We start from the raw sequence: 20,665 nt of genomic DNA, 5'->3' as shown, positions 1-20,665 counted from the left end.
AAAAGAGTGAGCGGGCGCCAGGGCATGGGGGACCGGAGGCCCAGGGCCCCAGCCATGGAGGATGCGAGGGGGACCCGATGGGCCCTCCTACCCGGGGCCCGCGGACACCTTGACAAAACAGGAACGACAGACCCCTGTCCCGGGCCCTTGGCGGAGCGGCAGGCCGGAGGACGGAGCTCCTGAACCCAGCCAAGCCAGGGGAGGCTCCCTGGCCACAACGGAACCCCATCCCAGGCATTTGGCAGTGCCACAGGCTGGGGGACGGAGCCCAGGGCCGGAGCCACCGACCTGGGGCCCGGTGGGGCCCATGGACCCAGCCGGGGCTCACAGGCCCAGAGGCGCAGGGGATGCCTCCCCGGGCCCGCCGGATCCTGTCCCGGGGACCCTGCCACGCGGCAGGACCCAGAACGGAGCCCTGGGTGGGGAGGCCGCCCTCCCCGGGGCCCTGAGGGCCCCGGCCGGAGCTCCTGAACCCAGCAAAGCAAGGGGAGGCTCCCCAAGCACAACGCAACCCCGTCCCAGGCCTTTGGCAGTGCCGCAGGATGGGGGATGGGGCCCAGAGCCGGAGCCCGGCACAGGGGAAGCCTCGCCGGGCCTGCCGGACCCCGTCCCAGGGCTGGGGCGGCAACCTGGCCTGTCCAGCTGTCAGATGAGGACCGCTAGGCCAAGAGGGGTCCCAGAGTACCCTGTCCCTAGTAATCCGGAGGAAGGCTAACCCCCCTTTCTGGTAACCCGCGCCCACTGCGAGGCTCAGGGTACACTAGGCGCAAACGTGCCCGACGTCCTGGAGCCCTGGCTGGGATTCGGGAGGCAAATGAGCCCTCATTGGGACTTCCAGGCCAGCCTGGCCATCTGGTTGCCCCGTTGGAAAGCATTGCGCGTGACCAGATGGCTGAGGGGAGAGGTGCGAACAGATGGCTGGACCGGAAGGACTCCCATATGCCCACCCCGAGCCTTCGCGCTAGGGTTCCTGCCTGCCCACGCAGGGCTCGGGGGCTCCGCTTCTCGTGGGCTCGGGAACCCCGGCTGGGACTCAAGCCCGGGGAAGGACCACCGGAGCTCTCGGGCTCGGACGCCAGGGAAAAGACTGCCCGGGAACCATGGAGCCCGTCCTGGGCACTTTGCCACGCCACTTTGCCACGCCGCGGGCCGGAGGAGGGAGCCCCGGACGCCTAGGGAGGTGTTGCCCAGGCATAGCCCTTCTGGTACCCGGCAGAGAACCCCCAGCCCGGGAGGGGTGTCCCAGCATACCCTGCCCATAGTAATCCGGAGGGAGGCTACCCCCCTTTCTGGTAACCCGCGCGCACCGCAAGGCTCAGGGGACCCTAGGCACGAACGTGCCCAACCTCCTGGAGCCCTGGCTGGGATCCGGGAGGCAAATGAGCCCTCATCGGGACTTCCAGGCCGGCCCGGCTATCTGGTCACCCCATTGGAAAGCATTGCGCGCGACCAGAATGCCGAGGGGAGAGGTGCGACCAGATGGCATTCGCGCTAGGGTTCCCGCCTGCCCATGCAGGGCTTGGGGGCTCCGCTTCCTGGGGGCTCGGGGACCCCGGCTGAGACTCAAGCCCGGGGAAGGACCACCGGAGCTCTCGGGCCCGGGCGCCAGGGGGATGACTGCCTGGGAACCATGGAGCCCGTCCTGGGCACTTTGCCACGCTGCGTGCCGGAGGAGGGAGCCCTGGACGCCTAGGGAGGTGTTGCCCGGGTATAGCCAATCTGGTGCCCGCCTGAGAACCGCCATCTCTGGGAGGGGCATCCCAGCATACCCTGCCCCTAGTAATCCGGAGGAAGGCTACCCCCCTTTCTGGTAAACCGTGCACACCGAGTGATGGAGGAGACCCTAGGCACGGAGGCTCCCGACCTCCTGGAACCCTGGCTCGGATCGGGAAGGCGAATGAGCCCTCATCGGGACTTCCAGGCCGGCCCGGCCATCTGGTTGCCCCATTGGAAAGCATTGCATGCGGCCAGATGGCCGAGGGGATTGGTGCGACCAGATGGCTGGGACCGAAATTACGCCAATCTGCCAGCCCAAGCCTTCATGGAGGGCTCCCGCCTGCCCTTGCAGGGTTCGGGGACTGCAGGGTTCGGGGACTGCAGGGTTCGGGGGCTGCAGGGTTCGGGGGCTGCAGGGCTCAGGAGCTGCAGGGTCAGGGGCTGCAGGGCTCAGGGGAGCTCGGAGACCCCGCGCTGGGCCTCAGGCAAGGGGAGACCCGCAGGAGCTCCCGGGGCCCGGACACCCGGGGACCCATGTAGCCCGTCCCAGGCACTTTGCCTCGCCGCGGGCTGCAGGAGGGAGCCCTGGATGCCTAGGGAGGTGTTGCCCAGGCATAGCCCTTCTGGTACCCGGCAGAGAACCCCCAGCCCGGGAGGGGTGTCCCGGCATACCCTGCCCATAGTAATCCGGAGGAAGGCTACCCCCCTTTCTGGTAACCCGCGCGCACCGCAAGGCTCAGGGGACCCTAGGCACGAACGTGCCCGACCTCCTGGAGCCCTGGCTGGGATCCGGGAGGCAAATGTGCCCTCATCGGGACTTCCAGGCCGGCCCGGCCATCTGGTCACCCCATTTGAAAGCCTTGAGCGCGACCAGAATGCCGAGGGGAGAGGTGCGACCAGATGGCCGGGACCGAAAGGACTCCCATCTGCCCAACCCCCAGCATTCGCGCTAGGGTTCCCGCCTGCCCACGCAGGGCTTGGGGGCTCCGCTTCCTGGGGGCTCGGGGACCCCGGCTGAGACTCAAGCCCGGGGAAGGACCACCGGAGCTCTCGGGCCCGGACGCCAGGGGGATGACTGCCTGGCAACCATGGAGCCCGTCCTGGGCACTTTGCCACGCTGCGTGCCGGAGGAGGGAGCCCTGGACGCCTAGGGAGGTGTTGCCCGGGCATAGCCAATCTGGTGCCCGCCTGAGAACCGCCATCTCTGGGAGGGGCATCCCGGCATACCCTGCCCCTAGTAATCCGGAGGAAGGCTACCCCCCTTTCTGGTAAACCGTGCACACCGAGTGATGGAGGGGACCCTAGGCACGGAGGTGCCCGACCTCCTGGAGCCCTGGCTTGGATCGGGGAGGCGAATGAGCCCTCATCGGGACTTCCAGGCCGGCCCGGCCATCTGGTTGCCCCATTGGAAAGCATTGCATGCAACCAGATGGCTGAGGGGATTGGTGTGACCAGATGGCCGGGACCGAAATTACGCCAATCTGCCAGCCCAAGCCTTCATGGAGGGCTCCCGCCTGCCCTTGCAGGGTTCAGGGGCTGCAGGGCACGGGGACTGCAGGGTTCGGGGACTGCAGGGTTCGGGGACTGCAGGGTTCGGGGACTGCAGGGTTCGGGGGCTGCAGGGCTCAGGAGCTGCAGGGTCAGGGGCTGCAGGGCTCAGGGGGGCTCGGAGACCCCACGCTGGGCCTCAGGCAAGGGGAGGCCCGCAGGAGCTCCCGGGGCCCGGACGCCCGGGGACCCATGTAGCCCATCCCAGGCACTTTGCCTCGCCGCGGGCTGCAGGAGGGAGCCCCGGATGCCGGGGAGGTGTCATCTGGGCTTAGCTTATCTGGTCCCCGCCAGAGAAACGCCATCCCCGGGAGGGGCGTCCCAGCATACCTTGCCCCTAGTAATCCGGAGGAAGGCTACCTCCCTTTCTGGTAAACCGTGCGCACCGAATGATGGAGGGGACCCTAGGCTCGGAGGTGCCCGACCTCTTGGAGCCCTGGCTGGGATCGGGGAGGCGAATGATCCCTCATCGGGACTTCCAGGCCGGCCCGGCCATCTGGTTGCCCCATTGGAAAGCAGTGCATGCAACCAGATGGCTGAGGGGATTGGTGTGACCAGATGGCCGGGACCGAAATTACGCCAATCTGCCCACCCCAAGCCTTCCCCGGGAGGGCTCCCGCCTGCCCTTGCAGGGCTCGGGGGCTGCAGGGCTCGGGAGCTGCAGGGCTCGGGGGCTGCAGGGCTCCGGGGCTGCAGGGCTCGGAGACCCCACGCTGGGCCTCAGGCATGGGGAGGCCCGCAGGAGCTACCGGGGCCCGGACGCCCAGGGACCCATGGAGCCTGTCCCAGGCACTCTGCTGGCATATTGTAAATAATTATTGGAAACGGGGGCAACCATGGCATATGCAGGGCAGCCATGACAACATTCTGGCAATGGGGCTCTGGCGATAGTTCTTATTTCAAGGGGCAGAGGAACATGTTGTGATTTATGTATTTTGTAGTCGTCACTCCGTATCTCGCGACTGTCTCTTGTGGTGTTGTTAGGGGGCACATGGAAAGCCTAGCCTGGTGTTCGATGTGAGCTCATGACGACGGGCAAGAGACGGTAGGCGGCAGAGCAGGCGGGGAACCTCTGACTGTGATTGGAGAATAAACAAACGTAGTACTACAAGTTTGCTTTACGTGTATCTCTTCTTCTACAGGACCCATGGCACATTTTGAAGGCAACTGAGTAACGTATGGTAAGCATTGGGGTTTATTGGCACACCCTTAAAATACTAGAAGGCTTCATAAGTGTCTTCTGGCTTTTTTGCAAGCTTGTTTGAAAATAGTGGTTTGAAATGTTCCATTTGACCCTATTTGTTTTGTTTTCTTGGGGGGGGGGAGAACTACCCCTCCCCGCCACCGCAAAAAAAAAAACTCTCCTAGAAAATGTGAGGCTCACTTTATTTGCTCACTGGAATTTGTGGCAAATGCAACACCCTACCGCTTTCAAATGGTATGCTTCGTGTGTGGGAGTTGGGTCACTGATGCATAACCCTCTTATTACAGGAATATGTCTAAAAATCGCACCTGCTGATTTCCAGCAGGCCACTGTTCATCAGTAAGTTATTTTTGGTGATGTCATCATTGGGTTAAAAATTGTCTTTTCGGTTACAGAAAGTTAGCTAGTATGCATTACTTCCACGTACCTCATCCTCGCCCCAGTCATTATTAATGAGGATTGTTACCTATCACAGGAAAGGAAACAAAACAGGACTGCTTTAAACTAATGCTACCCACCCACAGCTGGATGCTATAAGATGATAGCATTCAACCAGCATTTTCTCTTTTTCTTCCTGTCTCATGAGACGAGGGTCAGGAATGGTGAGACAGTAGCCGGTCTACAGTCTCCAACATGTATCAGAGTTTTGGTCCTTGACGGGTGTGAGGAAATAAGGTGAATTATATGGTGTGGTTTTGCGATCTCACCATGTAATATACTTACCATCCCCTTTAGGTCCAGTAAGTTTTGCATGTAAAACCCTCAGGTCAAACCTGGGTAGCTGTGCCACTGGGCAACAAGGCTTACTTCGAGGACCAAGTGTGAACCATTTAAACAGCACCAAAACGATTGAAGAAGAAATCGACACGACACTCAAGAAATCTGACACCAATTTATAAAAAGAGACTGTATTTTTATAAGAATTTACACACTAGAATGAAAGAGATCCACAAGAAGGTCCCAGAGATATTAAGTTTACAAGCAATAATAAATTTAAGCAATTTTATTCAACCGTGAACAAGCATTGTCAAAGTCAACGAATTGGACACTTAGAAACTTTTTCGAAGAAAACTTTGGTACCTGTCAATCCGGTCATTTAGAAGTACTTGGAGTGAGCAACTCAAGCAGGGCGCTAGTCAGGGGACCACCAAGGTCCTTAAGAATTGTTACCTGCACAGAAGAAGCAGTCCTCCGGCAGTTCCAGGCATTTTTTCCGTGTTGCAATGGATTCCTATGGAGTGGTTCTGATGAAAGGGATAAAGGATGCTGAATATGCTGAGGTTGCAACGCAGTCGGTGGGGGTGGGGAGTTTCTGCAGGGATTCTTCGGTCTACAGAGATGGAGAGGGGGTCCTAGTTGCAGCATCGGCATCCGGCAAAGTCCTCTCTGGTCTGGTTGAAATCCATTCACCCCTGGACTACTAGTCGTCTATTGTAGTGGTCACAGGCCAATCCTTCCTGGGTTGATAACTTACCTTCTGAGGGTCCCAGCAGCTCTCCAACAGCACTACCGGATTCAGCGAACTCAGGTGTAACTCTGTGCATTGGTTCTTGGTGATGGTACCGGGCTGAAAACTTTGAGCAACCAACTTGCCCCAGCAGGCTTCTTCAGCTGGTGTGTCCCATTGCTGTCATGCTATCCAGTCAGCTGGCCCTTGGAGTCTCTTGGCTTGGATTGGTTCTGGAGACAGCTTATCCCTGAGCAGGGAATGGCAGACACAGGCCCTCTCTTTCTTAGCCACCAGGTGCAGCAGGTAAAGTCTTTAACAGTTCAGTCTCTCTTTGCTTATCCATCAGTGCAGCAGAGCAGTCCTTCTGCGGTCATTTTTCCAAGTCGGTCGAGATCTGCGTTCCGGGTGCCAGGGTGCCCTATTTATATTCAGAAAATGCCCTCACTGTAGAATGCGGTTGGTAGACAATGGGCTACTAGGTTCCCTCCACCCTAATTACCACTTCCTGGGAAGTGTGGCATCTGGCTATCCCAGGGTGAACTATTCTGTCCACTCCCAACATGGTGAGACCCCGCTCTTAACACTCAGCTCCTAAGCATACCCCCAGGGGTGTGGCTGCCAAGGATTACATGCCACTGGAAAAAACGGTTTGACAACTGCCTTCTCCTCTACAATCCCCAGTTCTAGCCTGTCTGCCTAAACAATAGAGTAGGCCCTCGACCAAGTGCTACCACTTTGCCCTGTAAAGGCGGCTTCTTCTTTGAAGCTTGCCTTTTGGGCCAGCACCCGTGTGGCTTCTTGTAGGAGGGAAGTAACACCTCTCTCCCATTCAGGCCCCTATTGTGTCCTTTCCTGGGAGTTATTAGCATGTCTCCCCAAGAGGGTAGAAAGCTGTCTGCAGGACAAGTCCTGTGCACATCAGCAAAAGAGCACAGGAAACTTTAGGCAACTAAAATGGTAACTTCTAAAGTTGCATTTTGCGCACCAGTGATATTAAATTTGATTTAACCATTGAAACAGAATTAATTCACTGATTTTTATGATATCAAACAGTACCAAACTTAGTGGTCCCACTCAGAAGTTAGCAAGGCTTGGGTGCCACCTGTAACTCTGAACTTACAAATGGGGCTACTAGCCTTTCCATAGTAAAAACGCCAATTTAGGGTTTTTACTGCTGGAACATGTAAAAGTACAAGTTCCACTTTTTAACATACAACACCTTGCATAGGGGCTCATTAGACCAGCCATAGGGAAGTTTAGGCTTTGCCATTACTTTAAATGGCAAAGTCGAGTTATCATTTTTAAACTGCCCTTCCGGTTTGCAGTGGAAGACTAAGAGCCATGTTTTACCTTGTCGCACTTATGGTGGCACAACTAGTGCTGCAGTCCATGACAGACACCTCAACCTTCAGGCTCTAGGTACCCTTGATCATCTATGGGACTTACAAGTAAGTCGCGTTACGTCAATTGAGGTAAAGCCAATTAAACATACACCATTTTAAGGGTCACTGAATTCTGTTTAGCAGGGCTTGTGGCATTTCAGAGTCATTATACCAATACATAGGAGTCAAAATGTGGCCAAAAAGTTGTGGTAAACCTGCAAAAAGCCTGTTTCCTTACATCGTACTTCAAAATACCTCTAGTACCATTGTGGGAGCCTCATGCGTGAGGACTATGAAGTAATAGTACTTACAGTGGTACAGAAGTGTCCTTCTTGGCAAGGATACAGTTAACGTCATTATAATTTAGGGCCTGATTTAGAGTTTGACAGTGAGATTACCCTCTCTGCCAAACTCACGGTCCGACCACTTCTTTTAGAGATGGGAAGACCTTTAGTAAGTCGATACCCGAGCCTTCTCCAGCTCCATTGCCAACGTACTCCTCTGACGCTGTTACAGATTACAGTGGTTGAAAAATAAAAGACTGTGTAAATGCTTGATGGAAGGCCGTCCTGTTTGATAGAACCGCCAGTCAAACTTTTACAACATTGGCAGTAACTGCTGTGACGGTGGTTTCTGCCAATGCTAAAAGATGTACATGGGGTGGATAGACATCTCTAGATTTGAGGGACGGGATGTCTGTCAGGGTGACGGAGTGATTTAACCCATCACCCTGAAGGACATAACTCTATCCTCCAAACTTAAAATTAGCCCGTTAGTTCTGTCAGTACACGTGCCTGTTATGTAACCAGTCTTTTTCATGGTGGGGTTTATATTATTTGAATTTCGATTTATCACATTTGCCCATGCAGGCACGTTGCTCAAATGTAGAGTCTGCGATTGTCTGTATCTTTCTCCCAGATACACGTGTGAAGTCTTTCTGATTGGACAACATGTGCAGAAGCTTTCTGGTTGAACATGCATGTGCAGAGTATTGTTGGGTATTATTCTCTGATTGCCCATGCACAAAATTATGATTGGTCATGGATGCACATTTATTGGATTTTCAGCAGGTGTAACTTTGATTTCAGTATAGATTAAATTAATGCCATCTTATTTAAGGGGGTAACATTTTTGCGTTTGTTACCTCTTCGCAATTTTGATCCTGTGATTTGGCTGTGTTTTTTGGATGATGTGAAAACACGCAAAAGTGGAGACATTTCTCACTTTGCAGCATGTCAGCAAGCAGATTGTCTTCACCTCATCCTAAAACTAATAGGGAAGAAAAAGGCGGTGATGAAAGAATGAGATTGGCTCTTGAGACTTTGGTTTCTTTTAAGAAGAAAAAGCGAGGGGGCATGGACTGGTGATATAATTATCGCAGCTTTAGCATCTGTTTTCGGGCGACAAGCGTTGATAATTATATCGCAATATGATCAAGGACATGCTAGCGCGTGTTTCTTTGATGAAGAGCCCGTTTTTTCACAGCCTCGCCTCGCATCGCTAATGAGATGCAAAGAAGGCGTGGCTGTGAAAACAACACATGAGAATATCGCGAAAGCAGCTTCGCGATATTAACAAGGAGGTGCAGAGATTTTAAAAATCGCGCTACCTCGGCCTTAACGCTGGAATTCAACGTCTGTTAAATTCCAGACTAAGGCATACTAATAATGGTAGGTGGATTATGCTGATACGACCACAGGGTCGTATCAGCAATGTTATCGCTGTTTTCCATGGAACATCGCTGGAAAACCAGCGACGTTCCATGGTAAACATCGCTATCGCTGAAATATTATCGCCATAGCGCTATGTATTGTTAATATGGCGTTATCATGGCGATAATTTTCAGCGATAGCCGCCGATAATAATTCTACCGCTATGTGGGGCCAGCGATAATTATCGCTGGCCCTTGTTAATATGCCCCAGAGATTCCTTAGATCTGGCTGTACGAGAAAGAATTAATTTGGATTTGTCTGCTTCATAGTTCTCTGATGGTCCTTCTCCCCAGAACAACAAGCATTGGCATAGCCAATAGGTCTCGGCTTTGGGACCTTATAAGTGTTTAGCCATGCAACTGTTGCATAACTAAATACTTATAAGGTCCTAAAAGCGAGACCTATTGGCTATGCAAAGCGGCCATGCGGCCGCGAAAGTAAAAGTGATCGCGATCGCGATCGCGATCAAACATCAAAGCGGCCGTGCAGCCGCTAAAGTGAAAGTAATCGCGGTAAAGCGCGGCGTGCGCGCCCCCGCACATGCACAGTAGCTCCAGGCTGGCCTGGTAGCACTTTTTGGAGCCCTCTCAATAAGTCTCGCCAGACCAGCGCATGCGCTGGGTCAGGCGAGACCTAAAAAGTGAAGTACAATTCCAAGGATTTGTCACCTGATTTGTCTAACTATATAAAGGACAACATAGGTTTTGCTCTGGATGAAGTAACAGGATTGCCTAAGGATACAATTTTGAGGTACTTTGAAAAGCCTGCCAGTGTTGATTTGCATATTCATCATTATGTAATGGACGCTGTCTGGGAGGGACCTGGACAAAATCTATCTACCCAGGTTTATGGCAAGATTATATCCCTTACAAGAAATTAAAGAGAAATTGCCAGATTCTATTCATGTGGACTCTGTTATGTCAAGCTTGATTGGTAGACCATCTATGACAGAGGATAACATTCACAGATACCCTGCATAAAAGAAAGAGGACAATGTGTTAAAGAAGATGTACTCTGGTTCTCACCTGGTATTGAGTATTGGTGTATACTGGACCGATTTGGCTCAGTTCCGCCTTATGACTTCAAGGAGTTTTTTAAAGAACTTCAAGATGATCAGAAGTGCCAAGAAGTTTTAAGAATATGGAGAAACAAGACTCTTTCAGACATCTCTTTTGATGTTGTAAGAGCTTCTGCATTTACAGGCGGAGCCGCAATGGCTGCACATTGAACATTTTTTCTGAAAGACTGGAAACCTGACTGTGCTCAGAGAACAGCTGCTCTGAAGATGCCTTTTCTGGGATCTAGACTGTTAGGATCTGAACTAGACAATAAATTGCATGAAATATTTTTAACAGGAAACGTTCTTATACATTACAGAAACAACAAACAACGTTTTCAAATTGTTTCAAACACAAGTCTTTTGTTTAAACAACCACCCAAAAAACAGCAAAATATGGAAGGTGGTTCTAGATATCAGGAAAAAGAGTTTCTTCCAAAGTTTCAAAGAAAACAAAATCAAGATCATTCACATAAAGATTACCATTCCTGATTATTACAGTTTCTAGGAGGTCGATGGTCACAAGTTAGAGATCCATGGCAAACTCTGTTACTTCCTGGAACGGTGGGAGAAGTCCTCCTCAGACAAGTGAGTCCTGAACATTGTTTGGAGATGATATCAGATAGAGTTCTTTTCCCCTCCAAAGTACTTAATGGCAATTTCTACAACTTTACTGAAGTTTCAGGAGAAGATGAAAGCTTTGAAAGGAATACAGTTTCTCAGCTAGAAAATGCAATCATTCCACTACCAGAGAAAGGGAAAGGTGATCATTGAATTGATTTTCTGGTGCTGAATACAGTTACTCTGGTTGAAGAAGGCAACTGTTCCAGTACCACAGGAAAAGATATGGAAGTGGTCTATTTAATTGTTTTTCTGGAGCCGAAACTCTAGGGAGGGTTTTAGATTGTCATATATTTAAATAGGTTAAACAAGTCTGTCAGGAAGATTCCTTTAAAAATGGAGACCCTCCAGAGAATAATGCAATTTCTTCAGAATGAACTACTTTTTGGCAACATTAGACTTGATGAACGCATAGCTTCATGTACCAAAGTACAAGCCTTATTAGAAGTACGAGTTTTGATGTCCTGGATCGACATTGGCAATTCAGGATTCCCCTTTTGGACTATGGTCATGGCAAAGAGTGTTCACAAAGGTGCTAGCTCCCCTTGTTGTTCTCCTTTGTCTTCAAGGCATATAGATGGGGAACAGCCATTACAACGCGGTTATTACCATGCTGTGCAGTTACATCGCATGCGTTACAACGCATGCGATGTTACAACGCTATGCCATTAGAATGCAAGTCTGTACATCGACTTGCGCTAGATGGCGTGCTAACATTACAAATAGTGTAGTTTACTATCCCAACACCTTCCCTACTGTTAAGTGGACTGGAGTTGGAATAGTAAATTACACTTTTTTAATGTCAGCACGCCATCTAGCGCAAGTCGATGTAAAGACTTGCGTTCTAATGGCATAGCGTTGTAAAATCGCATGCGTTGTAACGCATGAGATGTAACTGCACGCGTGGTAAAAACCCGCGTCGTAATATCATACATCCCATATAGATATGTCTATATGTAGACAATTTGTTGTTTCAGGCGTCATCTATGCAACTTATGATAATGCGTTTGAAAAAGACCATGGCTACGCTAAATCATTTTGGATTTCTCCTCAACTTGCTCAACTATCATCTAAAGCAATCAAGAGAGCTTATCTCAGGATCTTATTACAGAATCTAGAGTAGATGATTAAGGTGACAAAAGAAATCACTCTAGCTCTGCAGTGGGAGAAGTGATCTTTACATTGCGGTCATTACACCGCGATTCCATTACAACGCGGTCGTTACAACGACCGCGTCGTTACCACGCAATGCCATTACTACGCAAGTTATTACATCGACTTGCAGTAGATGGCGCGCTAACATTAGGAACAGTATAGTTCACTATTCCAACACCTTCTCTACTGTTGCGTAGGCTTGAGTTGGAATAGTAAACTATACATTTCTAATGTCAGCGCGCCATCTGCTGCAAGTCGATGTAATGACTTAAGTAGTAGTGGTAACAACGTGGTCGTTGTAACAACCGCGTTGTAATGTCACGCGATGTAATGACTCGCGTTGTAACAAGTCATATTCCCACAGTGGTGGTTGGCCTTAGATAACTTATGCAAAGGAGTCTGGATGAATCCAGATCCTCCTCAAGTCTTGACAACAGATGTCAGTACCTTTGATTGGGCTGCAACTCTGGGGACCCTATCAGTTCAGGCAGTATTGGCTCCAATGGAAGCATTGAGGTCTTCAAATTGGAGTAAGTTCGCAGTTTTATCCAGAGCTCTACTTCATTTCAAGTCACAACTCCTATGCTCCGATATGTTGGTACAATTTGACAATGTAGTGTCAGTCGTATATATCTGCCACTGAAGCAGCACACACCATCTCTGAAAGAGGTGGTATGTTCTCTGGCATCGAAGGTAGGGGAAAATCCATTCTCAATGACAGCAGCTCACATCAAGGGTGTGGACAATGTGGAGGCATGTCACTTAAACAGAACTTTTCCATCTTCTCAGAATCTAACTCTGTCCATGACTATCTTCCTGACAATTTGCAGGAAGTTTGGGATCCAATTAAAGGATCTATTTGCATCCAGGATGAATATTCTTCTTCAAAGGTATTGTTCCAGATTTCTGGGACAATGAGCCTGGGGACTGAATGCTCTACCTTTGAAATGGCCAAAGAAGTTAATGTTTGCCTTTGATTCATTCCTCTTAATTCAGAGATTGCTGTTGACAATTTGCCAGGAGAGAGCTCCCTTTTGGCTCTGTAGATATCGATTCCCACTTCTCAAAGAGATGTTACTTCAACCTCCTTGGGTTCTTCCTCACTTACCTTCTCCTCTAAAGATGATCATCCCTCTACTTCCTTCTCTTCTCACAGTATTGGTTTGGAGCTAGAAGGGTTGAATCATGGGAAATGTGGGTTGGCTCTCCACTTGATAGATGTAGTCTGTGGATCTACACCACCATCTACTCTTAAATCTTACTCTTATCATTGGGTCACTTTTAAACTTTTCATTCTTGGTATTATACTCACACTATGTTATTGCTTTCTTGTTCTATCCAGCAACTCTTCTCTTTCCTCCTGGGTGGCTTTAACAATTTGTTTTTCTCTTTCTGCACTTAAACTACAGTGGTATGTGATCAAAGCATTTTATGAGGCTGATGAATCAATCATACATACCAACATTTTTTAAACAAGGAAGTGGAAGGTTTTGAACAAAATCAGGGGAATGTTTTTCCCAGTTGACTAGTATTGTAGCAGAGGCAATTTTAAGTGGCAGACAGCTAAAATAACGCTGTTTTGGCTACAAAAATCAGGAGTCTCCCTCATGAATCGGGCCTATTGGTGCATATGAATCAATTAAAGAAGGCGTTTTAGTATCTGGATGTTTAAGAGTTTTTCTATTTATTGTCCTATCACTCAATCTTCAGTTCCTCCTTGGGATCATTCGCCAGTCTTCAAATATTTACAATCTGTTACTTTTGAACCATTGGAGGCTGCTAATCTAAACTTTCTTACTTTCAAGGTGTGTTTTTGTTGGCAAGGAACAGCTCAGAGATTAGTTGAACTTTCTCTTCTGTTATGTTGTTATTATAATCTCTGTCTTGGCCTCTTCCTTTCCCCCATCTCCCTTGGCTTCACTTGGCCTCCTCCTTAGAATCTTGAGTGGGAGGCAATTTAGAATGTTGGTGTTCTCTCAGAGGATTCCCAGCTGCACTGGCAAGCTGAAGATGTTTGTACTCAACTAATGAAATAAAGATTTTGGACTTACCTTTCGCATCCTTCCTTACTTCAGCTGTCCTCCTTTCCTAAGGTTTCTGGATGATGTCATAATCTTGAAGCAGGAGCCAGATACATTACCTAAGATGAACTAAAAATTCCATCCAACAAACTCAAAATTGTTGAGTTTGTTGGATGTTAACCATTATCTATTTAAATTAACTGATCCAGTGAATTTCGCAAAACAGGCTCTTTATTTGTCACTTTTGGCCTTGGGAGAGCTAAGAAGTCTTCCAAAAAACACTGTTACTAGCTGGATCAAAGAAACAATTTTGTTTGCCTATTAAGAATTAAGGGAATCTGCACCTAGCAAAGTGCAAGTAAGTTCCACTAGGAGTGTTGCTGCATCTCGGGCAACATTTCAAGGTGTTTCCTTGGATGAGATTTGGCCTGGTACTTGGGCCTCACAGGACACTTTAAGACAGTGGTTCTTAACATTTTGACTTCTGTGGTCCCCCACTGAATCATTACTGGAACCTGAGGACCCCCACTGAATCATTATTGGAATCGGGTAACCCCACTGAGAGATTACTGGAAGCCGTGGACCCCAGCCTAAGCCTTTTCGATTATTTGAACCAACAAACAATATAAGCATTCATCAAACAAATCCTCAACAATTGAATATATTTTATTTAATTCACAAACAAATATTTTTTTTAATATTTTTTTTTAGTCTTAATGGGAAGTTTGGAACTTTTCCAAATTAATTTGAGACCACTCATCATCCATACTATATTCTGTTTGATGCATGTGCACCTCTCCCACTAATCAATCTGAGGATAGTAACTTAATTTCTAGCCTTTAATCGTAAATTATTTCACATTTTCAGAATGTTTTACCATTTTCAATTTTACACTTTGCTTCTTTATATGTATACTCTTTATTAATCTGTTAATATAATTAAATTTTCTAACTAGACGTGGGCCCCCTGAGTAGACTTTGGGGACCTCCAGGTGTCACTGCACCACAGGCTAAGAACCTTTGCTTAAAGACATTGCAGACTTCACACTGTGCAGAACATTCAGGGGAGTTTTTGAATACCACAATCTGTAAAGTTATCATTTATATGTATTTTCTGCTATGAGTGGATTGCAATCACAATTTTTTTATATGAAATAACTGGGTTATGTATTACTTATGAGATCATGTTTGTCAAAGGCCTTATTGCTTTAGTTTCCCTCATTAATATTAACTGGAACGAGGCAATGCCCTGATTACTTCTGTAACGTTTATTAATAACTGAGAAGAGGACAACCGAGACTGAGAGTAATGCAGATACTGATAAGTAATCAGGGCAATAACTTTTCTTGCAAAGAAGTAAGTCTAACAAGCATTGGAATAGCCAATAGGTCTCACTTTTGGGACCTTAAAAGTATTTAGTTTTGCAGCACAATATCTTTGGTGCAACAACATCAGCTGTTGCATGGCTAAACCTTGTACCTTATAAGTGTTTAGCCGTGCAACAGTTGATGTTGTTGCACCAAGGATATTGTGCTGGATAACTAAACACTTAATGTCCCAAAGGCGAGACCTATTGGCTATAAAGAGGAACCCCCCATTAAAAAAAAAAGATGCTATTATGCAGTCGCAGCAGCTGTGTCATTTTGTAGGTAAAAGCACAACTCATGAATGCACCTACAGCGTGCGTGTGAAGTTTTCTTTTTTTGTATTTACTGATCCAAGTTGCACTAGTAAATAAAGAAAAATAAAGCAGTGCCAAAGCTTTTTTTTTTTTAAGGCGGGTGGAGGGAAATAACGAAAGCAGGGCTCAGAAGCAACACGCAGAGTACTGGTGTGGGAAAGATTACAGAGGATGGGGTCAGAAGCAACACGGATGGCGGCTGGACAAGCAGGGCGAGAGAGAGCAACGTGGAGCACGTGAGAACAGAAGCACACAGGATAAAGAGAGCAACGTGGAAGCACACAGGGAAACAAGCACTGGCATAGCCAATAGGTCTCGCCTTTGGGACCTTATAAGTGTTTTGCCACGAAACAGTTGTTGTTGCACCAAGGATATTGTGCTGCATAACTAAATACTTAGAAGGTCCCAAAAGCGAGACCTATTGGCTATGCAAATGCTTGTTGACAAGGTCAGCAGTATCTGGTGGCCAAAAAGTTATTCATGGGGGACAATATCTTGGCTGGTTTTAGGGATAGTTAAACCATTATAGTCAAAACTGTGCCCAACTGCAGCCCAATATGGCCAACATTATGACTCATCACAGGGCCATTCCCATTCTCTCCACCTCTTCTAGACAGAGAAAGGGATTGTTTATCTGATTCCATCTAGTCAAAAGCCTGGTATCAGGGCCAATAACAATGCCCTGGCTAAGCACCGGTTCCCGAGTCTCCATCACTGAGGGTCACAAAACCAGTTTTGCAGCTTTAATGGCAAGTATGGGACTTAGGAAAACCTGAAATTAAAACAACCATCTACCCTCCTCAATGCACACACGAGCAAAGGTTAGTTGGGGGCAGGAAAAGATTAATTTACCTCCTGGAAAACTCTAAAAGAACACGTGAACCGTCAGAGGAGCATTTTAGAAATAATGCGTGTGAACTGGGAGGGCTACTGAGAAAGTTATTAAAAAAGTGGATGACATATGGAGACTGGAGGGAAGTTGGGAGCAATGCAATCAACTCCCACAAACAGAGGATTACGCAGGGCGTGTGCACGCACAGAGGCACGCACACAGACACGCACACTCCTAAGTTTTGCATTATCAGCTCACAGCTCTGGTTGTGTGTGGTTGTGTGGTTGTGGTTGTGTGTAGTTGTGGTTGAGTGTGTGGTTGTGTGTGTATGGTTGTGTGTGTGTGTGTGGTTGTGTGTCTCTGTGTGGTTGTGTGTCTGTGTGGTTGTGTGTGTGGTTGTGTGTGTGGTTGTGGTTGTCTGGGTGTGGGTGGTTGTGGGTGTGTGTGAGTGTGGTTGTGTGTGTGTGTGGTTGTGTGTGTGGTTGTGTGTGTGGTTGTTGTGTGGGTGTAGGTGTGGTTGTGTGGGTGGTTTGGGGTATGTGTGTGTGGTTGTGTGTGGTTGTGTGTGTGCTTCTGTGTGGTTGTGGTTGTGTGCGGGTGTGGTTGTGTGTGTGGTTGTGGGTGTGTGGGTGTGGTTGTGTGTGGTTGTGTGTGTGTGGTTCTTAGTGGTTGTGGTTGTATGTGTGGTTGTGGTTGTATGCATGCTTGTGGTTGTGGGTTGTGGTGGTTGTGTGTGTAGTTGTGGTTGTGTGTGTAGTTGTGTGTGTGTGTGTGGTTGTGTGTTTGTGGTTGTGTGTGTGTGTTGTGTGTGTGTGGTTGTGTGTGTGTGTGTGTGTGTGTGTGGTTAAAGTTTTAGTCACTGCTCAAAATGAAATCCATTTTATCTGCGTTGCCAGTGCTTCTTTATTTTGAATGCCCTAAATGAAACACAATGTTATAAGCATCAAAGGGCTGGCCGAGAAGGGAGGGGGGGAATGTGAGGAGCAGAGGGGAATGCGAGGAGCCAGAATGAAACTGACGAAAAGGAGCCAGAATGAAACTGACGAAAAGGGGGAGGGAGATGCGAGAAGTGCATCAAAGGGCTGGGCAAAAAGGGAGGGGTGAATGCGAGGAGCAGAGGAGCCACAATGAAACTGACGAAAAGGGAGGAGGGAGATGCGAGCAGAGCATCAAAGGGCTGGGCAAGAAGGGAGGGGGGAATGCGGGGAGCAGCTGTGCATGTGCACGCCATCGTGCACTCAAGCTTGTAGCCAGCAAAACCATGTGAGTAGCACTTGTGAATCACTGTGCTTTTAATGAGGAAATTCAGCGTGAACCAATATCACTTATCGAAGTGGAATTTCTTCCCACTCTTTTCTTAACAATACATTACATTTCAAAGAGGCAAAGAAAGCGCGGGACTTGGCAAGTAAACAATGTTCCGCCGCTGGCAGCATCGTAAATTGCAAAGCTGGCTATCAGAAGTATTAACAAGCACTGGCTGTGCGGCCATAAAAGTAACAGCTGCGCGGCCGTGAAAACGAAAGGGATCGCGATCAAAGCAAAAGACATGCGGCTGGCGGCTTCGCGAGTGAATGCAAGCGCTAGGCCAGCCAGTAGCACTTTGAAAACTCACCCACTAAAGTCTCTCCGAGCAACGCATGCGCGCTGACTCAGCGAGACCTAAAAAGCAATGCGTGGGAGGTGAAGCACACAAGGGCAAGCACAACACTGAGGGAGTGGGGGAGCAACATGGAGCGCAGTGGAGTGGTGATGGATAAAGAGGAACCCCCCCATTAAAAAACTAAAGATGCTATTATGCAGTCGCAGCAGCTGTGTCATTTTGTAGGTAAAAGCACAACTCATGAACGCACCTACAGCGTGCGTGTGAAGTTTTTTTTTTATGTACTGATCCCATTTGTACTGGTAAATAAAGAAAAATAAAGCAGTGAGAAAGCTTTTTTTATTTTATTTTTAAGGCGGGTGGAGGGAAATAACGAATGCAGGGCTCAGAAGCAACACGGAGAGTACTGGTGCGGGAAAAATTACAGAAGATGGGGTCAGAAGCAACACGGATGGCGGCTGGACAAGCAGGGCGAGAGAGAGCAACGTGGAGCAGGTGAGAACAGAAGCACACGGGATAAAGAGAGCAACGTGGAACGGGTAGAAGCACACAAGGAAAAAACTACAGTACAGTACTACTACAGTAGTGCTAGGCCCTAAACTGGCATGACAAGCAGAGCGAACATGCAGGACTTACTCACGAACATATTGTGACAATTCACAGCAGTGTTTCGGTACTCCAAGAGACAGCAGTGAAGGCGTTCAGATTAGGCACTGCCACGCTCGCGAATGCCTTACCGTGCATAGCAGAAGTCAAAAGTGCTTTGGCACTGCACACTGCCACCACCACACCACCAGTGCTGGAAGCCTGAAAGGGAGAAAAGGGGTCTTGGTATCATAACACAGTCAAGCTAAAAGCACCAGTGAAGGTCTTACTGTAACTATCCCCACCACACCACCAGTGCTGGAGGCCTGGCGGGGAGCAAGGGGTCCTTGTATCATATTAAAAGCACCAATGAATGACTTACCGTGCGTAGCAGGAATCAATGGTGCTTCGGCACTACACACCAAAGAAAGAGAGAGAATGCATGTGTGCGCGAGTGCCTGTGTGTGTGCGCGAGAGAGAGAAAGAGCGTGTGGGGGTGTGTATGTGTGTGTGAGAGAGGGAGAGAGAACGTGCATGTGTGCATGCATGTGAGAGAGCGAGAGTGCGCATGTGTCCATGTGTGGGTGTGTGTGATAGAAAGAGAGAGTGCATGTGTTTGTGTGTGTGTGTGTGTGCGTGTGAGTGAGAGAATGTGCATGTGTGCGTGCCTGTGTGTGTGTGAGAGAGAGCGTGCATGTGGGCGTGCATGTGTGAGAGAGGGGGAGAGAGAAAGAGAGCAGAGAGCCTGCATGTGTGAGTATGCGTGTGTGAGTGCGAGAGAGCGTGCATGTGTGCCTGTGTGTGTGAGAAAGAGAGAGAGCGTGCATGTGTGCGTGCCTGTGTGTGTGTGAGAGGGGGAGAGGGAGAGAGAGAGCGTGCATGTGTGCGTGCGTGCGTGCATGCGTGTGTGAGAGAAGGAGGGAGAGAGCTTGTGTGTGTGAGAGAGTTGATGCTGCATGGCATAGCATGTTGGAGACCCCACAGCAACCCTCGAACACCTGTAGGCATGTGTTTCGTGGAAAACATGAATATGACTCCAACTCGAGGTTTGTAGGCGTGTGTAGGGCACCCTTCCATCCCAGAACAGTAGACTGTGTGTTAACTCTGCTAATTACAAACACAATTAATACAATGCACACATTGAAGCACGGAGGTTTCGAATCGGATGAAGGTCTACGTTGGTTTTGATTAGATGAATCGGGTGGCTCTGTATCATAGGTTATTAGACTTGGATTCCTGTACTGGCTTGATGTATTGAACTTTTATGAAGCTGTCTTGTTACGTATGATTTAATTACGAGATGTAAATATGCACACTAGTTAATTACAATCTTAACTTTAGTAATATTAAACTGTTTAGCACATTGGGGGTTGTCATCTCTTGACAAAGGGATTGGTTTCTGAGAAGAATCCGATCTGCACATAGTTATTGTAAAATGTTTATTATTGCATAATATCAATGTTTATTATTGCATAGTATCACTGAATTACACAACCGGTACCTGGGGATGCTGCTCCACTCGCTTCATCGAGTTCAGGACCACCCAACTCTGTCTCTATCGCTGTCTCTTGGTCTCTAAGTCCTGGTGTCTCAACTCCCCCTCCTCTTGGACTCCAGGCCTCTTGAGGAGAGCCTCCCGCTTCTTCTTCCAGTCTTCTCCTATCTCCCTTTGTCGCCGGTGTGGACCTGGTTTTGTCCATGTTGTTCAGTTCCGTTCTGTGCTCTGTCTCCTCGGCCCTGGTACATCTTGCCATACGATCTTGGGCCCATATCTTCCCGTCGCTCAGTAAGGCCGATGTGGAGTAGGGTTCCACTACTTGGAATGGGGGCGTGAATTTGCTGTCCCCCTTTCTCCCGGGTGTTGGGAGCTTCACCCTAACCCACTCTCCTTTTTCCAGTGCGACTTCCTTGGTGTTGTGCCTTTGGTCATAGTAGTTAGTGTACACGGCTTGCGCCTTCTCCAAGTTCTTGCGCACCACCGCCGGTGACCAATGGCTCTGCACGCTGAGCCTCTTCCATGCCACGTTGTCTCGGGTGAACGGTTCTCTTCCTCTCAGTATTCGGAACGGGCTGTAGCCTGTGGAAGAGGGAGTTATCCT

This window comes from Triturus cristatus, chromosome 7, assembly GCF_964204655.1.
Source record: "Triturus cristatus chromosome 7, aTriCri1.1, whole genome shotgun sequence".
NCBI lineage: Eukaryota > Metazoa > Chordata > Amphibia > Caudata > Salamandridae > Triturus > Triturus cristatus.
Note: the sequence above shows the minus strand (reverse complement) of the source record.